The 23,243-nt window shown below is 37.9% G+C and overlaps 2 pseudogenes; both read left to right on the top strand.

Moving 5' to 3' along the window:
* The first annotated feature begins 1,400 nt into the window (after window positions 1-1,400).
* On the top strand, window positions 1,401-2,326 carry LOC124986468 (olfactory receptor 14C36-like; annotated as a pseudogene).
* Window positions 2,327-20,911: 18,585 nt separating this feature from the next.
* Window positions 20,912-21,846, top strand: LOC124986467 (olfactory receptor 14C36-like; annotated as a pseudogene).
* The last annotated feature ends 1,397 nt before the right edge of the window (window positions 21,847-23,243 follow it).

Below are 23,243 nucleotides of genomic sequence, written 5' to 3'. Positions count from 1 at the left end.
CAGGTTTGTGTCAGGGAGGAAAGGGGATGGGGAGACAAAGACTGCAAGTAGACTGCATAGGACCACTTGAATTTCACACTCACTGCAAGATTAACACCAAACTACCTGTGTCTGTACACCCACACATGACACAGAGAGATACATATTTTTCCAGAGGAGCCCAGAGAGGCTCATCAGGATTAATTTTCTAAGGGCAAGTGTGGTTAAACTGTCAAGGTGCTGAGGAGGACCCAGGTTTCCAGAGGGCACAGGAAATGATGATGTAGTTGACTCAGGATTGAACAGATCTGAGCTGTTGCAGAACTGTTATAACTATGAGCAAAATCCTCCTTTCAGTGTAAACACTCAATATTATTTTGTATAATTATGACATTGAGAAGAAAGGAATATGCTGGATGGTGTCAAAAAGTAAAGGGCAGGCTGGGGATATATCTCAGGTAGTAGATTGCTTGCCTTGCAAGCATGAGAGCCTAGGTTCAATCCCTAGCACCTCCAAAAAAAAAAGAGGACAAATAATTACATAGACAGTGGAATATTCGTTTTCATGGTGCTGAAAACAGAGTAAAAATATATTAAGGTTAAAATTAAAAGTTTAGGAGAATGTCAGCTGGGCTGGAAGCTGGTGGCTTTAAACAACTTACACAAATCAGTAGGAGAAGAAAGTAGAACCCCTGTGGGGTCTGCAACTGGCCTGGCTGAAGATGTGTGTCCATGAGATAGCACCACCCAGGTCCTGGGGATCAGCAGGGACAGTGGGGAACTGAGGGGAGACCACGTACAGTCAGGTGACCTCAGAGTACCACAACTCTGGACTTGTGGAACTGAAATGGGAAATTTTGAATTCCATAAATGTTTTCCTCATGAGAAATAATTATTCCTTATCATGGTGATAAATACTCCAAATATACATAGTTTCTACATAAATTAAACATCGACTGCAATTCAAATTATTAGTTATACTTTTTATTTTTATACAATGACAAAATAGGGTTGAATTGCCTTTATGGAAGGGAATGAGGGTGTCTATTTTATGAATCATTAATGAACATGCAGTCAGACAATTTTTCTGGCAGGAGAGGATGTGAGCAACCCCTGTAAGTGCTCTGCATGAAAGTCTTGGGAGGTCAAGGGAGGAATGACGGGGAGTTGAGGACAACACTGCAGGTCACACCCAGTCCCTGGAATGCAGAACTAAACACCTGCACTGAGAGGTGCCCTCTCCTTAGAAACAATTAAAAAAAAAATCAGAAAACCAAGAGTGACCTTTCCTCTGCAGAGAAAGTAACTGCAAAATACAAACAAATACATTGGACATGAATATGTAAAGTATTTGCATTAATCATGCTTTGCTTCCTCTCTCTTATCTCTTTACCTTTCTAGACAACCAGAATTTCCTGTAAATTGCCAATTCCACCATGGTAACAGAATTTCTCCTCCTGGGCTCTCTGATGGCTGGAATATGATTTTACTCTATTTCAAAGTATTTCCACTGACATACCTAGGTACCTTGTTAGGGAACCTGCTCATCGTCACTGTCACCTCTGCTGATCAGAACCTGCACACGCCCATGTACTTCTTAGGAACCTGTCCCTCTTGGACATGTGCTTTATTTCCATCACTGTCCCAAATGCCTGTGTCAACTCTCTCCCTGGCAACAGGGCCATGTCAGTGGCTGGATGTGCAACCCCGATCTTCATGGTCATTTTTTGTGCATATGTGGAGATGCTGTTTCTCTCCATCATGGCCTGGGACCGCTATGTGGCCATCTGCCAGCCCCTCCAGTTCCCCATCATCATGAACCCTGAGTTTTGTGTCCACATGTCCCTGGCTTCCCTGCTCAGTGGTCTGGTGTATGCAGGTGTGCACACTGGGAACACCTTCCAGCTGTCCTTCTGCCAGTCAAATGTGGTCCATCAATTCTTCTGTGATGTCCCCTCTGCTCAGACTCTCCTGCTCTGACACCACCAGCAACATGGTCCTTCTGCTTGTCTCTACTATAATAATTGGTGGTGACTCCTTTGGAATAATAATCCTGTCATATATTCACATATTTTCAACTGTGCTGAAAGTTCCCAACAAAGCCCCAGGCAAACCCTGCTCCACCTACACCCCTCACATCCTTGTGGTGTCCATCTTCCTCAGTTCTGGCACAGGTGTGTACCTGAGGCCTTCAGTAACCTCTGACACACTCCAGGACATGCTTCTCTCTGCCTTTTACACCATGGTTTCTCCCTTTTGGAATCCTCTCATCTACAGTCTCAGGAATAAACAGGTAAAGGAAGCTGTGAGGAGAGTAACAGGAAGACAGTTGTTCTCAAGGAAATGAGAAAGATGCATTTCATCATTATCCTAATTTCCCTGATTGAGATTCATATTGTGATACAATCCTCTTCATATGAGTCAATTTAATTTCTACTAAAATATATAAAAATCAAATCCCAAAGAAGTTATAACCGAAAATGTATAGTGAATCACAGTAATATTTCTGTACATTTAATCCATAATATAAGAAGACTCTCCTTGTCCATGGAAGAAATAGAAAACCTTTGTCCTGACAGTGAAATCCGTCCACTGGGGACAAGCACCCTGCACTCCTGGGCCTATATTGGCTACCACTGTTTTATGATGTCCATGATTTGCCCAGTGTCAGGGCAATCCCCAAGACTGTTTTGCAGGACAGCTTTTAGGCAGTTTTCCTCCCACATATCTTCATTCTCTGATGTCTATCCTAACATGTCATGCTTTAGAATTATGGAAAAATGAACTGTAATTGTCTGGCCTCAGTGACTTACCCAGGTCAACTTTTAATTTCCCTCAATTTATTGGAAATCAACAAGTAAACATCTATATGTCCTTGATTCCTAAAGCCTTATGACAACAGTTTACTGTTTTTGGTAGTGGTGGTGTTTATTGTTGTTGTTTTATTTGCTGGGTTTTTGGTTTGTTATTTTTCAAGGGACTTAACCCAAGGGCACATCCCTAGCCCTTTATGATTTTACTTAGAGTGAAGATCTTGATAAGTTGCTAAGGGGCCTCCTACATTGCTGGTGCTGGTTTGAAAAATGAACATTTTGTATTATTAACAAGAAATATGAATATCTCAGAAATGGACAATGATTGATAGTTTCTGCAATGTACTAATTGTGATTTCACTAACTGTGTTACTACACATAACAAAGATCAAGATAGTTTGGTTTACACCAGCTTTTCTTTCATATATTTCCCACTAACTTCAGACAGTCGGTACAGTTCATTGGATCACACAAAAAGAGAACAAAGATAGGGAGTGTTAATGGAAATAAAAAAGACAGTGCAATAAATCAAATATAACCTTCCTATGTTTATATGTGAATACATGACCAATGTAACTCCACAGCATGTTCAATTACAGAAATAGAAAGTGATACTCCAAGCATGTATACTATGTCAAAATACATTCTGCTGTCATGTATATAACTAAAAATAACAAAAAAAAACTTTTAAAAAAGTTTTTTACACTCTGATCTGATAAAATGATTCTACATGCTTCCTTTACTAGAACAATTATGACTGTATTTTTTTAGAATTTCTGTTTTGAAAATATTCTATATATCTAAGCTCATGGATTTATAGTAAATTCACACTTCTTCCTTCGTGCCTAAATTTATTTTCTTCTGATTAGTCTTATTTTATCTACCTATAGAAGTTTTTCAACTCCATGTTTGGAGGTCAATTTTTCAAGGTTTGACTCTCAAATACACTAGAAAACTTTCTTTCAAAAAACCCTAAAGGTGCACAGTCTTGGTGGTGTTGGGAATAACTCTGACAGCCATCAAGGGCCTGTGGCCCCCTGAGACTTTCATTCAAGTAGTTTTGATTTCATAAATTCCAGAAGGAAATATATTTAGACACTAAATGGGTTTTCATAAAGTATAAAATGAAATTGTTTCTCTGACATAACTAAAATCAAGAAAATCCAAGATCCTTAATCCATTTTGAGTTTAGTTTTGTGCATGGTGAGAGATATGGGTTTAGTTTCATTCTGTTGCATATGGATTTCCAATTCTCCCAGCACCATTTGTTGAAGAGGCTATCTTTTCTCCATTGCATATTTTTGGCCCCTTTGTCTAGTATGAGAAAATTGTATTTATTTGGGTTTGTGTCCGTGTCCTCTATTCTGTACCATTGATCCACCTTTCTATTTTGGTACCAATACCATGCCGTTTTTGTTACTATTGCTTTGTAGTAGAGTTGAAGATCTGGTATTGCGATACCCCCTGCTTCACTCTTTCTGCCAAGGATTGCTTTAGCTATTCTGGGTTTTTTATTCTTCCAGATGAATTTCATAATTGCTTGCTCTATTTCTGTAAGGTACATCATTGGGATTTAATTGGAATTGCATTGAATCTGTATAGCACTTTTGGTAGTATGGCCATTTTGACAATATTAATTCTTCCTATCCAAGAACATGGGAGATCTTTCCATCTTCTAAGGTTTTCTTGAATTTCTTTCTTTAGTGTTCTGTAGTTCTCATTGTAGAGGTCTTTCACCTCTTTTGTGAGATTGATTCCCAAATACTTTATTTTTTTCGAAGCTATTGTGAATGGGGTAGTTTTCCTAATTTCTCTTTCTGAAGATTCATCGCTTATATATAAAAATGCCTTCGATTTATGTGCATTGATCTTATATCCCGCTACTTTACTGAATTCACTTATGAGATCTAAAAGTTTTCTGGTGGAATTTCCTGGTTCCTCTAAGTATACCATCATATCATCAGCAAATAGGGATAGTTTGAGTTCTTCTTTTCCTATTCATATCCCTTTAATTTCTTTGGTCTGTCTAATTGCTCTGGCTAGAGTTTCAAGGACGATATTGAATAGAAGTGGTGAAAGAGGGCATCCCTGCCTTGTTCCAGTTTTTAGAGGGAATGCTTTCAGTTTTTCACCATTAAGAATGATATTAGCCATGGGTTTAGCATAGATGGCCTTTACAATGTTAAGGAATGTTCCCACTATCCCTATTTTTTCTAGTGTTTTGAGCATGAAGGGGTGCTGTATTTTATCAAATGCTTTTTCTGCATCTATCGAAATAATCATGTGATTCTTGACTTTAAGTCTATTGATATGGTGAATGACATTTATTGATTTCCTGATGTTGAACCAACCTTGCATCTTATAGAAGAAAAAGTAGGTCCAGAGCTTCAACATGTCGGCTTAGGACCAGACTTCCTCAACAGGACTCCCATAGCACAAGAAATAAAACCAAGAATTAATAACTGGGATAGAATCAAACTAAGAAGCTTTCTCTCAGCAAAGGAAACTATCAGCAATGCAAAGAAAGAGCCTACAGAGTGGGAGAAAATCTTTGCCAATCATACTTCAGATAGAGCGCTAATCTCCAGAATCTATAAAGAACTCAAAAAACTCTACACCAAGAATGTAAATAATCCAATTGACAAATGGGCTAAGGAAATGAATAGACACTTCACAGAAGAAGATGTACAAGCAATCAACAAACATATGGAAAAATGTTCAACATCTCTAGTAATAAGAGAAATGCAAATCAAAACCACCCTAAGATTCCATCTCACCCCAATTAGAATGGCAATTATCAAGAATACAACCAACAACAGGTGTTGGCGAGGATGTGGGGAGAAAGGTACACTCTTACATTGCTGGTGGGGCTGCAAATTAGTGCAGCCACTCTGGAAAGCAGTGTGGAGATTCCTTAGAAAACTTGGAATGGAAACACCATTTGACCCAGCTATCCCACTCCTTGGCCTATACCCAAAGGACTTAAAATCAGCATATTACAGAGATACAGCCACATCAATGTTCATAGCTGCTCAGTTCACAATAGCCAGATTGTGGAACCAACCTAGATGTCCTTCAATTGATGAATGGATAAAGAAAATGTGGTATATATATACAATGGAATATTACTCAGCCATAAAGAATGATAAAATTATGGCATTTGCAGGCAAATGGATGAAACTGGAGAATATCATGCTAAGTGAGATAAGCCAATCTCAAAAAACCAAAGGAAGAATGATATCGCTAAAGAAAATCCAGAGAAAAAATTCTATCTAGTGTAATTGTACATACAAATAGTATAAAAATATTTAATTGTGCTTCATTCAATACTCTATAAAAACAAAGTATTTTGTCTATTAAAGTGGAATCATTTGTCTAAATTCAAAAATTTTATATAGGATTGTTTCAAACTGTAAACTTAAACAGGTGACAACATCTAGGAAAGAGATATAAGAAAGTTCTAGGTTAAAAAAATATATATATATATATTTATATAGCAATATATATATATGCTATATATGCTATATATATATATATATATATATATAGCAATGTGCTGTGGTACATGCCAGTAATCCCAGTGGCTCTGGAAGGTGAGGCAGAATGATCTTGAGTTCAAAGTCACCCCCCTCAAAAGTAAGGTGCTAAGCAACCCAGTGAGACCCTGTCTCTAAATAAAATACAAAATATTACTGAGGATATTGCTCAGTGGTTGAGTGCCCCTTGAATTCAATCCCTGATACCTGCCCCTTCCCATATATATATGAAAATTAAATAAAAAATGTAATGATTCTGGATGTGAAAGTTTTTCATGTAATAAAGTAATAGTTGCAAAATATCTAAGTAAATTAGAGAAAGTTTGTGGAGAGTGAATCTCAAAAAGTTGTGTGCAACTTTATTGGTTATATTTAATTAACACAATTAGTTGAAGTTACTTAAGGGTTCTTTCTAAGGCCAAATATTAATGCACTGATATAAATCAAAGTTTAATCCTCTATGTGTAGAAGTAACAAGGATTTCTCAAAATATTAATGTGCTCTTATCTATCACAATCACAATAATTTCTCATGAGTGTTAAGTTATATTATTTAGGAATCCTGGCCTTAAAGGAATTAGGATCTGTACAACTCTGTTTGTACAACAATTGATTTTGAATGCTACATTAGAGTAAAGATCCTGAATTTTTCTTCAAAAGCTAAACTTCGTTAGTTGAAGGACATGAGTGTGATTGTGATGCTATTGCAGGCTTCTTTCTATACTTGATATTTAATATTTTCCAAGTATATTAATCTTCTAATATATAAGTTTTAGAAGAAACATTTTACTAAGCTGTTGTTCTTCAAATTAAAGATTGTAATAAAGATTTGAGAATATAAAATTATGTTTCTTGGTTCAAAGCTACTATATGAAATAAATGTGTTTTCTCTCTTGTTAATTTAATTTTGTATTTTCCTTATAAATTTATATCTATTGTCTACTAGTGCCTTACAAATTACAACTTTCAATAGAACAACCTGAGTTAATTTAAGGTACTAGGACATCACCTATAGAACTTACAGGATGTAGGGCTAACTTTCATTACTCCTACTGACCCCAATTAAATTCTAGTGGTAAATATTGCAAAGTTATAGGCATTAAAGTCAAAACCCAGTACTCCTACTTTAAGACTGGTGAAATGGTCTGCTGGATGTTTAAAAGCAAAACCTGAACACTAAAGTTAAAAACAAATTCCTAACCTCCTACATAGACAGATTTAATGTGAGTTTGCTAGTATGATTATCTAGCCCTAAGGGACAAAAGTAAAGGGAACTCTTCCAAACATGGAGGAGCCTATAAAAAGGTATTTTAAAAAATCAGATGACATTAGACATCTGAACAACATCTTATAGGGGTATCTATGACATCATAAAACCTAAGTTTTGTGTTTACATTTCTGATAACCTCTGACAGTGTAACTAATATACTTAAAGATTTATATTCCCAAATTGACGTCATGTCATCACCAAAATTGTCATGGGAACAACTTTTTAGTTCTTACAAGCTCCTCATAAAAAATTTATTGGTTTCTATAATCATCATGATATTCATGAACATGTCCCAGATGCTGCAACATTTATTTTGCATTAGTTTCATTCCAGTACTCATGTCCTCTTCCTTCTCTCATAGAATTCCCCAACCCCCAAATAACTTTACATCCAGTTCTCTCTGAACCAAAATATTGCCACACACCTTTGACTGTGCCATGGCTTCTGATTCTCACTCTTCCAAAATTTCATGTTAGAGCAGAAGTTCCCTCAGGGAAAATGAGGTGAATTCCAACTTTACCCACTATTCTTTAAACTATAGCTTACTGAATTCTATTGAGTGATATTGAAAGTTATACATGAGGTAAGGTAGTTAAGTATATTGATGTTAGATTTAATGGATAACATTAGAAATGAATTAAATTGCAAACACCAACTTTTTTGTATGGAGCTGAAGAATATCATGCTAAGTGATATAAGCTAAGCCCAAAAAACCAAAGGTCAAATGTTTCCCCTGGTAAGTGGAGAACGTTATATAATGGGGGTGGGGAATGAGAATGATGGTACATTTTTTATTTGTTATAATTAGTGTTCATGACAGCAGATAGCATTTTGACTAGATGTACATAAGTTGAGCACACCTTATTCCTCTGGCTGTGCATGATGCAGAATCACATTGGTTATGCAATCATACATGTATATAGGGTAATAATGTCTGTCTCATTCCACTATCCTTCCCACTCCACACCAGGTCTTCTCCATCACTCCCCTCTGCCAAATGCAAAGTTCCTCCATTTTTCCTTAGACTTCCCACCATTATGGATGAGCATCTGCACAACAGAGAAAACATTTAGCATTTTTTTATAATTGGTTCATTTTGATTAGCATGACATTATTTAACTCCATTCATTCACCTGCAAATGCCATAATTTTATTCTTCTTCATGGCTGAGAAAAATTCCATTGTGTATGTGTGTGTGTATATATATATATCACAGATTTATTGTTCATTTGTTGAAGGATATCTAGGTTGGTTCCCTAATTTAGTTATTGTGAATTGAGATGCTTTAAACATTCATGTGCTGTGACACCTACTGTAGTAGGCTGATTTTAAGTGCTTTGGGTATAAATTGAAGAATGGCACACCTGGTTCAAATGGTGGGGTCATTACTAATTCTCAGAGGAATTTTTATTCTGCTTTCCATAGTGGTTGGGCAATTTGCAATCTCACCAGCAATGTATGAGTGTACCCTTTAACCGCATCTTCACAACACATATCATTGCTTATATTCTTGATTATTGACATTCTGACTGGAATGAGATGATATCTTAGAGTGATTTTGATTGGCATTTCTCTAATTGCAACAGATGTTGAACATTTTTTTCACGTATTTGTTGATCAATTGTATTTCTTCTGTGGAGTATCTGTTCAGTTCTTTAATCCATTCATTGATATTATTATTTGATTTTTTGATAAGATTTTTTGTTTTTTATATATCCTGGAAATTAGTGCTCTCTGAGGTGCATGTATCAAAAATTGCTCCCATTCTGTAGGCTCTCTTTTCATGTTATTGATTGTTTCCTTTGCTCAGAAGCAGCTTTTTAGTTTGACTCCATCCAGAAGTTAAGACCATTCAATCATGTTGGCTTAATACCAGACTTTCTTAACAAGACTCCAAAAGTGCAAGAAGTAAAATCAAGAATCAGTAAGTAGGTTGAATTAGAACTCAAAACCAAATATGAGTTCTATTGAGAACCATCCCTCTTGATGAAATTTGTTGGATAATTAATGTGTGTTTTCTGATATTTTGTATCAAAAGTTCTGGTAGCAAAGAATATGAAGAAATGAAATATTGATATAAGAACTTCACAATATGTATCATCTTGTGTCATATAGTGCAAAGCTTTGTAGATGTTTGAGTGTGGTATGGTATTTTAACAGAACGTAGCAAAAACATTTGCTTTGTGTATTAGTTATGATCAAAGAAAGATATTTTTATAGTATTATCAATTATGTGAAAGATATCTATTGGAAAGAGAGCTCTTCTGAAATACTAGGTATATCCTTTTAAAAATTATATTTAAGAGTACTTGTTAAGGTCTTTTTTGTAGTTATGTTTTTTGGGTGTTTTGTAGAATGAAAACAGCAGAAGATAAAGGTCTTAGAGTAGCCCATGGATAGAAATTTGTTGGGAGTTTAGAAACCAAGAGGACATATAGTAACTTTTTCTATAGTATGTTTTAAGGTGATATTCATGACTGAGAATATAATGCCAGAACCAACAGAATTTTTCAAGCTTTACAAAACTTGTAGAATGTTTATATCAGCATCATAGATATATAGCATTGTAAAAAAGCAGTTGTTTATATTTGTAGAGCTGTAGGGTAGTAAAGGAATGTGCAAGACCACAGCCATGACATACTTAAGGATGTAAAAGGAAAAATTCCCTTGAGATGGGTCATGGGTCACCCCGCTTGCAAAGGGAACACAGGAAGTTGTTTTATCATGTGCAATCAGGCAGACTGTCAGAAACCACCAATGTAGTAATTTCAGGGACACAACTATGGTGTGAGATGGCAGCTGATTTTCGCTCCATCTTTTGTGGTGCTGACTTTGCTGAAATGCAGGATGCTCAAAATAAGGGGTCATGAAGACTTCCACAGTCACTTCAAAGAAAGTTCTAGATGATCAGGCAAACTGTAGCAGGGTCTGAGGACCGACATGTTGCCCCTGACATGGTGATATTTGAAGCAGGGAGGATAAAGCCAAAGTTGGAATGGAATCCTCAGGAATTAATGGATGCACGTAGCATGGACTGTCACCCAGGAGAAACTGCTGGCTGCAGAGAAAGCCAACATAAAAGACAGCTCCTGTGCTCTGCAACTGACAAGGACAAAAAGACAGAAATTCTCAACCCTTTGGAAATAACACCTCACAGTCAAGGGTCCTTGATGCTCTGTGAGGAATTACAGGTGGAGTTGAGTGATATATTTCCTCAGCTGGGTTTGGCATTTCCTCAGGCCCATACCATTCTTTCAAAGATCCTATTACTCCCTTTTGCTATGGGAAGGAAGACCCCATGACAGTGGTAATTGGCTGTAAGTAACCTGGTTTTGATTTATAGAGCGACTCACAGCCAAGTGTTTACCTTCAGTTTCAGGTGAGATGTTGGACTTGCACTTTGAATCAATGTTGGAATTGTTCAGACTAGTGACCCTTGTAGATGGGTTAAAATCTTTTGCATTGTTACATGGACATGAGTTTGGAGGTCTGGTGTTGAAACATTGTGAAGGGGGTGTGAGATGTCTCCCCAAATTTCTTCCATTTGGGCAGGAATTTTCCAAGGTAAAATGATTGTATTTTGAGAGCAACAACCTAACCATTCCATCCTGGTTGGAATGAATTGACCAGGTGGCAGCTTTCTGCATATGGGGGCATTGCTGGAGGAGGTGGCCACTGGGGTCAAGCCCTGGAAGCAGTCATCTTCCTTGCATTCTCTTTCCCTTCCCTGTCTTTGCTGCCTGGCAGCCACTTCCTGAGCAGCTTCCCTCTGCTGGGTCCTTTCTCAATGTGCCAAAACCATGGTCACAAAGCCATGGAATTGGCAGTTGATAGACTAAATCTCTGAACCTGTGAGCCAAAATGTGCGTTCCTTGATCTAAGATTTTTTTTGTTTGGGGTGTGGATTTTTGCTATTGTTTGATATTTGTTTTTTATTAGTACCAGAGATTGAACTCAGGGCACTCAACCACTAAGCCAAATCCCTAGCCTTCTTTTGGATTTTATTTAGAGACATCATCTCACTCATTTGCTTACCAGTTTGCTCTTGGCGAGACTGGTTTTGAAGTCAGGATCCTCCTGACTCTACCTCCTGAATCACTGGGATTACAGGTATGCACGACTGTACTGGGTTGTTTTGTTATTTTTGAAACACTGGTTTTTTTTTATAACAATGCAAACCAGTCAGACATAATTATTCAAAATAATCTTAAAGAGTGTTAAGTGTTTATCAGAAATCCAAAGATGGCAAAAGATGTGATAACCAATAAATCAGCTGCTTTTTTTTTTTTTTTTTTTTTTTTTTCGGTGCTGGGGATCGAACCCAGGGCCTTGTGCTTGCAAGGCAAGCACTCTACAAATCAGCTGCTTTATATGTGCAGAATGAAAAAAAAATTGTCCACCAATGCACATGTTGAAGAAAATATTTTTGGCACATACACTTAATAGAATGTCATTCATCCTTAAGTAAAAATGAAATAATGGTACATGCTATAAGTTGAATTAATTTCAATCATGTTTGACTAACTTCAGCCAGAATACAGATCATATATTGAATAATTTTATTCATATGAAATTTCACAAATATGGAAATTCAAAGATACAGAACACATTTAGTGTTTTCCAGTGACTGCAGTTAGAGATAATATGGCCAATGGTGTGTAATGGATCAATGGGTCATTTGAAGTAATAAAAGTATTTGGGAACAAGATGAAGCTGGAAATTATATAGTTGTGCAGAACAATACACTGAATTGATAACTGTGAACCGTTACAGAGGTTAATTTTATGTCATGTGTATTTCATCTGAATTATAAGAAATTTTGCTGCCAAACTGTGTTAGAGATTTCCTGCTTGCAGGTTGGTGAGAGAGTGAGAGTTTTCACCACCCTAATGTTAACTGATCCCCATAAACACCCCTAACTCACACTGAGGTGAAGGAGGAGTGACAGTGAACCCACCAGTCTCTCCTCAGTGCTACTGACTTCTCAGAAATGATCTACAGCAGTGCCCAGCAGAGGACTCCCCTGTGTCATCCACTGTGTGTGCTGGCAGGTGGCCAGATCCTTTCCTGGGCTCTGGAGTTTCAGCTGGTTTCTGGTGTGCTCAGACCTTCTGCTGTCTCTGCAGGCTGTGCTATGGAACCCTAGGACCCCTAGAAAGGCACCAGGTTCACATAAAGCAGAGGTGACTGAGCTCCTCACATCCCTCCTGACACTGTGCCAGCTGTACAGGACCACCGCGGCTGCAGAGTTGGTGGGAGAGACCAAGGAGAGACTTTTTTCTGTTCATGTCAATAGCATGTGACACTCAGAAGTGAGTCAATTTTAGAAAAACAATAATATACTTATTCCCCTATAACACAGTGTTTGGAATAGCTGAGGCCATAGTTATATCATCAATAATATTTTTGATCAATTAGTGCTTTAGATTTGACCTTACAAATTCATGAAGCAGGGGGAATGTAGGCTTTCATTATTTCAAACCAGCAAGAGCTGTTTGTTTTACCAAGGAAAAATGGTCCAAAGCCTATTTGGGAGCCTTTAATTTGTAAATAAGTAAAATAAAATCAGTTCACCTTACTGAAGAGTCATTCATGTGACAATATAATTATTTACTAATTGTTATGAAGGAAGTCATGACATTTCTACTAAATGTGTAAAAAGATGAACATTACATTATGCAAAATTCATGGATGTGTGACACTGTTGTTGGGGTGATGAACATATATTCATTACCTGCAATTTGGGATGATATGCCAATTTTTAAACAAAACAGACAAGTGGAAAAAGAAATTAGATATTAGGAAGAAGGATACACAGAAAAGTTGCATTTGAGTTCCTTTCTGTTTGAACACTTTCTAATGGGAAAATTAGATCATTAGGTGACAGTAGAAAAAGGAGTTCTGCTAGCTCTGACAAGAAAGTCACACAGGTGTGAGTTTTTTTCAGGGAAAAACTGAAGATGGGGATCAGATAAAATTGCAGGTAGACTGAGTAAGACCACTTCAACTTCACCATGACTTTGAAATTAACAGCAACCTACTTTGTCTGGCCACCCACCCCTGACCCTGGAAGACATTCCCATTTCGAGAGGAACCCAGACAGATCCAGCCTGAAGGTCACTTTTCTAAGTGTGAGTGTTGTTAATGTGGCAAGATGCTGAGGAGGGCCTAGGTTGACAAAGGGCAGAGGAAATCACAATGTAGATGACGTGGGATTGAGCTAGTCTGAGCTGCTGCAGAATTGTTATACCTATGAGCACAAACTCCCTGTTAGGGATTAAAGTCAATGGTTTTTTGAATGATCATGATACCATTGAGAAGAATGGAAGTATATGGAAAGTGTCAATGAGACAAGCAAATTGTCTTATGTAGACAGGAATCCAACATCATGGAGTAAAAACACTGAGGAAAAAAACAGTATTACCACTGGATAGAGTGGTAAATAATGTTGTCAGCTGTAGTTCATGGAAGAGAATGATGTTAACTAAATTACATAGCATCGAAGAATGCACCTTCAGAGCAATGACCCTGTGGGAGAGGAGAAGAGCAAGCTCTGCAAGTTCTCTGCATGAAAGTCTCAGGAGGTCAAGGGAGGCATGATGCAGATGCTGAGTACAGACCCTGCTGCAGATCTTCACCCCTAAACAGGGAGAGTGCACTCTGATCAGAAATGATTAAACATGAGAAAACCAGAAGTGAAGATTCCATTGCAGGAAAACACTCTGAACATGAATATGGAGGGGAATTGTATTAATCAGGTTTTTCCTTAGTATTATCTCTTTCTCTTCCCAATCAGAATAATCTGTAAATGGCCAATTCCACCATGGTAACTGAATTTCTCCTCCTGGGCTCTCCTGATGGCTGGAATGTGAGTTCCCTCTATTTCACAGTATTCAACCTGACCTACTTGGGTACCTTGTTAGAGAACCGGCTCATCATCACCGTCATCACTGCTGACCAGAACCTTCACATGCCCATGTTCTCCTTCCTCAGGAACCTGTCCATCTTGGACAGGTATATGTGCCTGTACCAACTCTCTCATTGGCAACAGGGCCATTTCAGTCGCTGGTTGTGCAACCCTTATTTTCTTTATTATTTTTGTGCATGTGTGTAGATGCTGTTTCTCTCCATCATGGCCTGGACTGCTATGTGGCCATCTGCCAGCCTCTCCAGTACCTCACATCATTAACCCTCAGGTTTGTGTCTGCATGACCCTGGCTTCAATGCTCAGCGGCCTCCTATATGCAGGTGTGCACACTGGAATCACATTCCAGCTGTCCTTCAGTCAGTCAAATATGGTCCATCACTTATTGTGTAATGTCCCATCTCTGCTGAGGCTGTTCTGCTCTGACCCCACCAGCAGAATTATTGTAGTCTCTATTTTAATAGTTGGTGGGGGTTGCTTTGGTTTATTCATTATGTCATATATTTGCATGTTTTCTACTGTGCTGAAATTTCCCACCAGAGCCTCAGTGAAGTCCTTTTCAACATGCACCCCTCACGTTCTTGTGGTGTCCATCTTCCTCAGTTCCATCACAGGTGTGTACCTGAGGACTTCAGCAACTTCTGACACACTCCAGGTCATGGTTCTCTCTACCTTTTACACCATGGTTCCTCACTTCTTAAATCCTCTCATCTACAGTCTCAGGAACAAACAGGGAAAGGAAACTGTGAGGAGAACAAGACAAATACAGTTGTTGTCAGGGAAATGTAAATGATGAATTTCAGCATTACCCTAATTTTACTGATTGATGTTCACAGTTGGATACCATGTTCTTCATATCAGGGTTTTACAAGTTACACTACCTACTCAATTATCACCTGTTTTGGTTTGGGTATGAGGTGTCTCCCAGATGCCCACATGTGAGACAATTCAAGAAGGTTCAGAGGAGAAATTATTGGGTTGTAAGATTCTCAATCCAATCAGTGATTTATTCCTCTATGGGAAATAACTGAGTGGGAACTGACATGGAGAGGTGTGACTGGAGGAGGTGAGAATTTGGGTGTGATTTTGTGATATATATTTGTATCTGGCCAGTGAAGACACTCTGCTTTCTGATCACTGTGATGTCAGCCCCTTTCCTCCACCACCCTCTTCCACAATGATATTCAGTCTCACCCAAGGAATGGAGATAGCCTTCTGTGGATTAAGACCTCTGAAACTGAGACCTTAAATAAATGTTCCTCCTCTACTACTCAGTTCTTTCAGTCACATCAGCAAAATAGCTGACTTAAATATCACTTTTTTAGAATTTGTGCTTTGGGGTAAAATAAATTTGTGGAATTACCATATTATTTTCATGGATTCTTCATAAAACCTGTAATGTATTCAATGCATCTTTTTTTTTTTGTGGAGGGGAGTACCAGGAATGAACTGAGGGACACCTGTCCACTGAGCCACATACCCAGTCCTATTTTTTATTTTATTTAGAGACAGGGTCTCACTAAGTAACATACTGCCTCACTGTTGCTGAGGTCAGTTTTGAACTCAAGAACCTGCTGCCTCAGCCTCCCAAGTCACTGGGATTACAGGTGTGCACCACCATACCTGACTCAATTCATCTTTTAATGAGTGAATATAATTCAATATATTGTTGAAATTCTTTAAGAGCACATATATTGAAGATTCATTGAATATTTTGTAGTTCCTCTATTCAAATATGGCCATACAGGAGAACTTTACCAGTCAAATCTAGAGATTACTAACACTCACATTACATGTTCTTATTCAGAGCATTGTCAAACAAATATTTAAGTACATTATAATTGCCACAATTTTGTCAAGTAACTACTTTTAAAATATTCAAAATTCGTATCTTAAAGAAATCACAACCAAAATATATATATAAAATCACAGAATATTTCTCTCCATTGGATCATGAAAAAAAAATACCCATTTCCATGAAATAAACACAGGATCATTTTTGCCAAACCGTAATGTTGATAAAATTCATACACAAGACCACCCTGACTTCCTTGGCTGTGAGGACTGCCAGTCTTTTATTATGTCTATGAGTTACCCAGGGTGGTTGAACAATCCCAGATGCTGAGTTGCAGGTTGGCTTAAGGATGGTTTTCATCCCACTCATCTAAATTCTGTAATATCTATGCTAATGTGTCATGACTGATAATTAGAAAAAGATGAACTCCAGTTGTCTAACCTCAGTGTCTGAACCATGTCAACCCTTAAATTACTCTGCTTACTGCTTATTGGAATTTTATAAAGGAAATACATCTGTACTTGTTCCCTAAACCTTGAGGCAGTTGTTTGTTTTTCATTTATTTGCTTTTTTTTTTTCTTAAACAGCAACTGAACGCAGGGGGACAGTCCCAGCCTTTGTTCTGTTTAGTATAGAGACAGGGTCTTGCTAAGTGGCCTAGGGCCTCACTCTGTTGCTAATACTGGCTTCATACCTACCACCCTCCTGCCTAAACTCCTGATGCACTGGGATTGCAGGCATATGCCACCAGGCCTGTCTTTTGAAAATCATACATGTCATACAACTTATGTCTCTCCAAACATTCTGAATTCCATCTCAATGACAAGAAATGTTGCTGCGGAAATACAGATAGTGTTAGAGGATTCTCACTTACAGGTTGGTGAGTGACTGAGAGTTTCTAATCTCCCTTAATGTTAACTGATCCCCATACACACCCATAACTCACACTGAGGAGGAGTGCAGAGATGGGAGAACACAGTAAGCACAATCAGTCTCTCCTCAGGGTCATTAGTTTCTCAGTTACACCTTAGGGCAATGCCCAACACAGGAGTTCCCATGTGTCTTCCACTGCCCATGCTGGCACATGGCCAGGTCCTCTCCCCTGGGTTCTGGAGATGCTGCAATTTTGTGCTGTGCTCAGGTCCCCTGCTGTCTCTGCAGGCATATCTCTGGACTCCTGGGGTCCTACTCCTCTGGCAAAATACCAGGTTAACATAAAGCAGAGGCTACTGAGCTCCCCACATCCCACATGGCTCTGTGCTGACTGGACAGATCCACTGTGGGGCAGACACAGTTGATTGGAGAAGCCAAGGAGAGACTCTGTTTTGCTCCTACATGGAGATCAGGAACCATTGAGGAGTGAGTACTTGGCAGTTAGAGTTCAAACAAATCTGAGCCTCAGATTTATTCTGCTCAGCAAATTGCAATCTTATCCAAGGGTCAGGTAGCCCAGGGAATAAAAAGTTTAGTTCTGTAAAGGACACAGCAAGTCTAGAGGGGCCTTAAAACTGCATAATGATATTTTCTATGATTACCAAGTTTGTGATAAGAACACAGAGACCTTCAGGGATGTCTGCAGAGTGTATGCACATAAAGTGTGTGAGAGTCTCTCAGGTGGCTTCTGGTTGGTTTAAAATTCTTTTTCTTAAATTACTCTAACTTATAATAAATTCAGAAAATGTGTAGAATTGTGTAAACAGAAATTCCATTTAGAAAAATAAATACATTTATTTTAAAGCAAAAGTATAACATGGAAAATACTAGATAGAAAATAAGTAGGTAAATACCAAAGTATTTATATAAATAATATACCTTAAAATGCATCAGTTACTGTAGGAAAAAACAAATATTCAAAGTTGCATACAATTTTCATGGAAGTGTTTCTAATTCATCCACCTTATCTTGTTGTATTGATCAAAATTATGTTCTCCTTTTCAACTAATTTTAAATTTTTTACTACCAAATATGAGGTGTGACTATGAGGAAGTCTCTGTCCAGTGGTAACCATACAACAAATGAACTTATAAAATCTGGAAGTATATTATGAATTTCAGAAAATATAAATATCACCTTAATATTTGTCAATGGTTTATCATAGTAGTATTTGATAATTTCAAAAATGGAAAAATCTAATTCAGAAAATAATAATTCCCTGTGCCTTGCAACCTGAATAATCCTTTGCAGTTTTTAAATGACCTGTTTATCATTCATTTTCTTATTTTAAGCACTAGCTGGAGAAATACAAGAAGTGAAACTCACAGCTTTTCCCACTTTTAGGGGAATCCTTGGGCATGCCCTCTTCATGTTCCTGGCATTAAGACCTGCTCACCTCTCCTCACAGGCATTTCACCTGACTTTTATTTCATTTCATCTTTATCTAATTGTTTGTAGAAGGTTATTTTTTGATAGGCATTTATCTGCCCGTAAATATTAATTCAGTTCTGAATAACACTAAAATTATTGAGGTGCAGATATCTGAATGAAAGCATGTTTTTTTTTAAATCTATCTTCCAGAAGAAATGATACATTTGAAGCCTACTGCAAGTGACTGAGGCTCTCTGTAGAAATTAAAGGATGTTTCCTATTCTTGTTTTTCATGTTACACATGAGGATGGATCAGTGCTCCGTGATCACAGATCTCCTCTGAGACTGAAGAAAGAAGAGACAAAGTCAAAGTCAGAAAATTTCTAAAATTACAATTAAGTCACATAAATAAGGAGGAAAGCAATTACATTCATATAACTCAAACTATTTAGAGGGGAATTTACTAAGTTCTGTTGGAGAAATAAACACAAAGTAGGTGGTATATAGTGTTCAACAATGAGGGAAATGTCTATGGTTCAATGCATCTCCTGTATTTTAAACACATGTTCTGTTTTCCATTGTAGATTTCACACACAAAAAAAGAATACAAACATTTCCTATTGTTCTGCAATTCACAGCAAGGGTAAGAAGCGGGCATATGTTCATACTGATTCATGTTAATACTCATCAGTATCTGAATTTTTTGTATATATTTATATTCTTATGTAGTCTATTATATTTTTTTTCCTCTAGAGTAATCAAATTTTATAAAATGTCAATAATTTTCTTTTTTTTCCTAAACCCAGCATCTGTAGTAGCAGTGGCCAGATTTGTGTCATCAGTAATGTTTTTTGAGCAGTTATTGCTTTAGTTCTGACCCTGTAAAGGCATGGGGTAGAGAGGAGCATCTGATTTTATCATTTCAAACCAGTGTGTATTGTACCTGTTACAGGACGGAAGAAGGCCCAAAGCCTATTTGGGGGCTATTCATTTGTAGATTAGTGGAATAAAGTCAGTCCACATTAGTAGTTAGTCAATAATGTTACAATATTTTCATTTATTAATTACTATGCAGAAAGTCAGGTAATTGCTACTACACATGCATAATGGTAAATATCACATGATCAAAAATTCAAAGATGTGCACCAGTGTTGTGGGGGTGATAAACACACACATATCAGCTGCAATTTAGTATAAGACAACAATTTTAAACAAAATACAAAAGTCAAAGAATGAATTAGAGATTCTGAGTAAGTTTTCAGAGTTAAAGGTGCATTTGATCCTACTTTCAAGTACAGCACATTCTAATCATTTGGTCGAGTAGGAAAAAGAGTCTCTGTCAGCACTGAAGAGGAGGTCACTCAGGAGAGAGCTTCAGGTTTGTGGCATGGAGGAGCTGAGATGGGGACGAGAAAAAATGACAGGTAGACTGGAGGGGACCCCTTGGACTTTGCCATGACTGTGAAATTAAAAGCAACTTGCCTGTGTATGGCCACAAAACCCTGACCATGGGAGATGCACATCTCCAGAGAAGCCCAGACAGGCTCAGAAGGAAGCTCACTCTTTAAAGGAAGAGTGTGATTGACAAGGCAAGATGCTGAGGAGGACCTAGGTTTGCAGAGGGCAGAGGAAATGATGATGTAGTTGACTTGGGATTGAGCTGGTCTGAGCTACTTCATAAGTGTTATAATTATGAACACAACCTTACTTTAGGAATATAGAGTTCACATGTTTTTAAAAGATTATGATGCCATTGAGAATATAAAGGATGGTATGCAGAACAAGGAAAATATTCTTAGATAAAAAAAGAATCAAATGTCAAGGGGTAAAAACATTGAGAATAAACATTTTTAACACTGGAGAGAGTGCTAAAATATTCTTGTCAATTCTGATTCATGGAAGAGAATGATGTTAACTACATTATAGAGCATTGAAGAAAGCACTTTCACACAGGTGGCCATGTAGGAGAGGGGGTGAGCAACCCCTGCAAGTGCTCTGCATGAGACTCTCAGAAGGTCAGGGGAGGCATGATGGAGGAGCTGAGGACAAGCCCTGCAGGTCACTCCCAGGGTCAAGTGTTGCAGACATAAACATCTTCACTGGGAGGTGCATTCTTCTTAGAAATGATTAAAAACTCAGAAAACCAGGAGTGACCCTTCTTCTGCAGGGAAAGTAACTGCAAATTCAAGCAAATACATTGGACATAAAAATGAAAAGTAATTGCATTAATCATGGTTTCCTAACTTTCTCTTATCTCTTTATCTTCCTAGTAAAACAGAATTTCCAGAATATGGCCAATTCCACCATGGTAATGGAATTTCTCCTCCTGGGCTCTCCTGATGGCTGGAATATGAGTTTCCTCTCTTTCATGGTGTTTATTCTGACCTTCCTGGGTATGTTGTTAGAAAACCTGCTCATTGTTGCTGTCACCACTGCTGACAAGAACCTGCACACACCAATGTACTTCTTCCTCAGGAACCTGTCCTTCAGGTAGACATGTGCTACATTTTCATCACTGTCCCCAATGCCTGTGTCAACTCTCTCACTAGCAACAGAGTCATTTCAGTGGCTGGGTGTCCAACCCAGATCTTCTTGGTCAGTTTCTGTGCATGTGTTGAACTTCTTTTTCTCTCCATCATGGCCTAGGACCGCTATGTGGCCACCTGCCAGCCCCTGCAGTACCCCATCATTATGAACCCTCAGTTTTGTGTCCACATGACCCTGGTTTCCCTGCTCAGTAGCCTGGTTTATGCAGGTGTGCACACTGGAAACACCTTCCAGCTGTCCTTCTGCAGGTCAAATGTGGTCCATCAGTTCTTCTGTGATCTCCCCTCTCTGCTGAAGCTCTCCTGCTCTGACACCACCAGGAACAAGTTCCTTATTCTCCTCTCTGCTGTGGTGGTTTGGGGTGGTTGCTTTTTCTTAATTGTCATGTCATATATTTGCATATTTTCTACTGTGTTGAAATTTCACTCCAGAGAGTCAGGGAAGGCCTTCTCCACCTGCACTCCTCACATTCTTGTGGTATCCATCTTCCTAAGCTCTGCTACAGGTGTGTACCTCAGGCAATCAGCAACCTCTGACACACTCCAGGACGTGGTTCTCTCTGCCTTTTATACCATGGTTCCTCCCTTCTTGAATCCTCTCATCTACAGTCTCAGGAACAAACAGGTAAAGGAAGCTGTGAGGAGAGTAATAGGTATACAGTTGTGCTCAGGGAAATGATGAGATGTATTTCAGCATTATACTCCTTTCACTGAGTCGAGTTTAATAAGATCAAGTGCTCTTCTTATGTGGGCTTTACATGTTACACTGCCTACCCTAATGGTACCTTATGAGAACTTGAATTATTTTATCAAACAATAATTTTGTGATTTACCATAGCATTTCATGTATCCTTCATTAAATGTGAAATTTTATCAATGTTTCAAATGTAAATACAATTCACTATCTATTCTAAAATCATTTGTGTTTATGTATATTGAATGCCATCAATAGTATCAACATTTTGAATACTTCACCATACCACTGTACAATACTGTCACAGAGGAAACCTTTACAAATAAAACATGGTGATAACATATACTCATATTATGTGCTCTTACTCAGAGAAATATCAAATAGATTTGTGAGCACTGTGATATATTATTGTCATTTTAATTATTTTAAAATTATATAAAACTCAATTCTTAAAGAATTTGTAAAAAAATGATGAGAGAATCACAGTAATGTTTTTTGCCATCTGTAACATGAAAAAGTAAGAATATCCTTGTCCATGTAGAAAGCAGAAACCAAAGCTTTCAACCCTCAGGTCCCTACATTCAACTCCATCCACTGGGGAACAGCACCCTGGGTCTTCCTCCCTCCTTTGATGACTGTCAGTCTTTTGTTATGTCCATAAGAGACCCAGTGACGGGGAGGTAACTATGGGGCTGAGTTGCGTGTTAACTTTCAGAGTGTTTTCCTCACACACATCTTACTTCTGTAATTAGTATGCTAATGAGTCATGTCTGACCATTATGAAAGATAGAATCAAATTGTCTCCCTGACTGTTGGACCCTCGTCAACTCCACCATTTCTCTCAGTTTACTGGAGTTCCTACAGTAAACCCCTCTCTGTACCTGTGGCGGTCTATTTTGTTGCTGTTGTTTACAGCAGGGATGGAACCCAGGGTGAACCCAGAGCCCCTTTTCTGTTTTATCACATAAAACAGGGTCTTTCTAAGTTGCTTAGGGCTTCCTTGAGTTTCTGAGTCTGAATTCAAACCTGAGATCCTCATGATCTTAGCCGCTGTGATGCAGGTATGTGATTGTGAACATGATTTCTGATAGCTTATCATCCAACACAAGATATTTGTCTTCAAAAATTTTAGCATATACTGTGCTAAGCACATATACTGTGCTAATCATTAATTATAACTGACATATTCTTAAAATCAAGTTACCTAGGAGTACTTAGGTAACAAAATGAGAAAAAAATTGTTCATGCAATACCACAATCAATATATTAAATTTCAGATTCTGAAAAACAATGCTGTTCACCAGTACAATAATACAAAATAGGTGGTGAAAATGAACAGTGCATTTATTACCTAGGAAAATAAAATCTTAAATATATGAGAT

This window comes from Sciurus carolinensis, chromosome 6, assembly GCF_902686445.1.
Source record: "Sciurus carolinensis chromosome 6, mSciCar1.2, whole genome shotgun sequence".
Lineage (NCBI taxonomy): Eukaryota > Metazoa > Chordata > Mammalia > Rodentia > Sciuridae > Sciurus > Sciurus carolinensis.
This window is presented reverse-complemented; position numbering and strand designations above follow the sequence as displayed.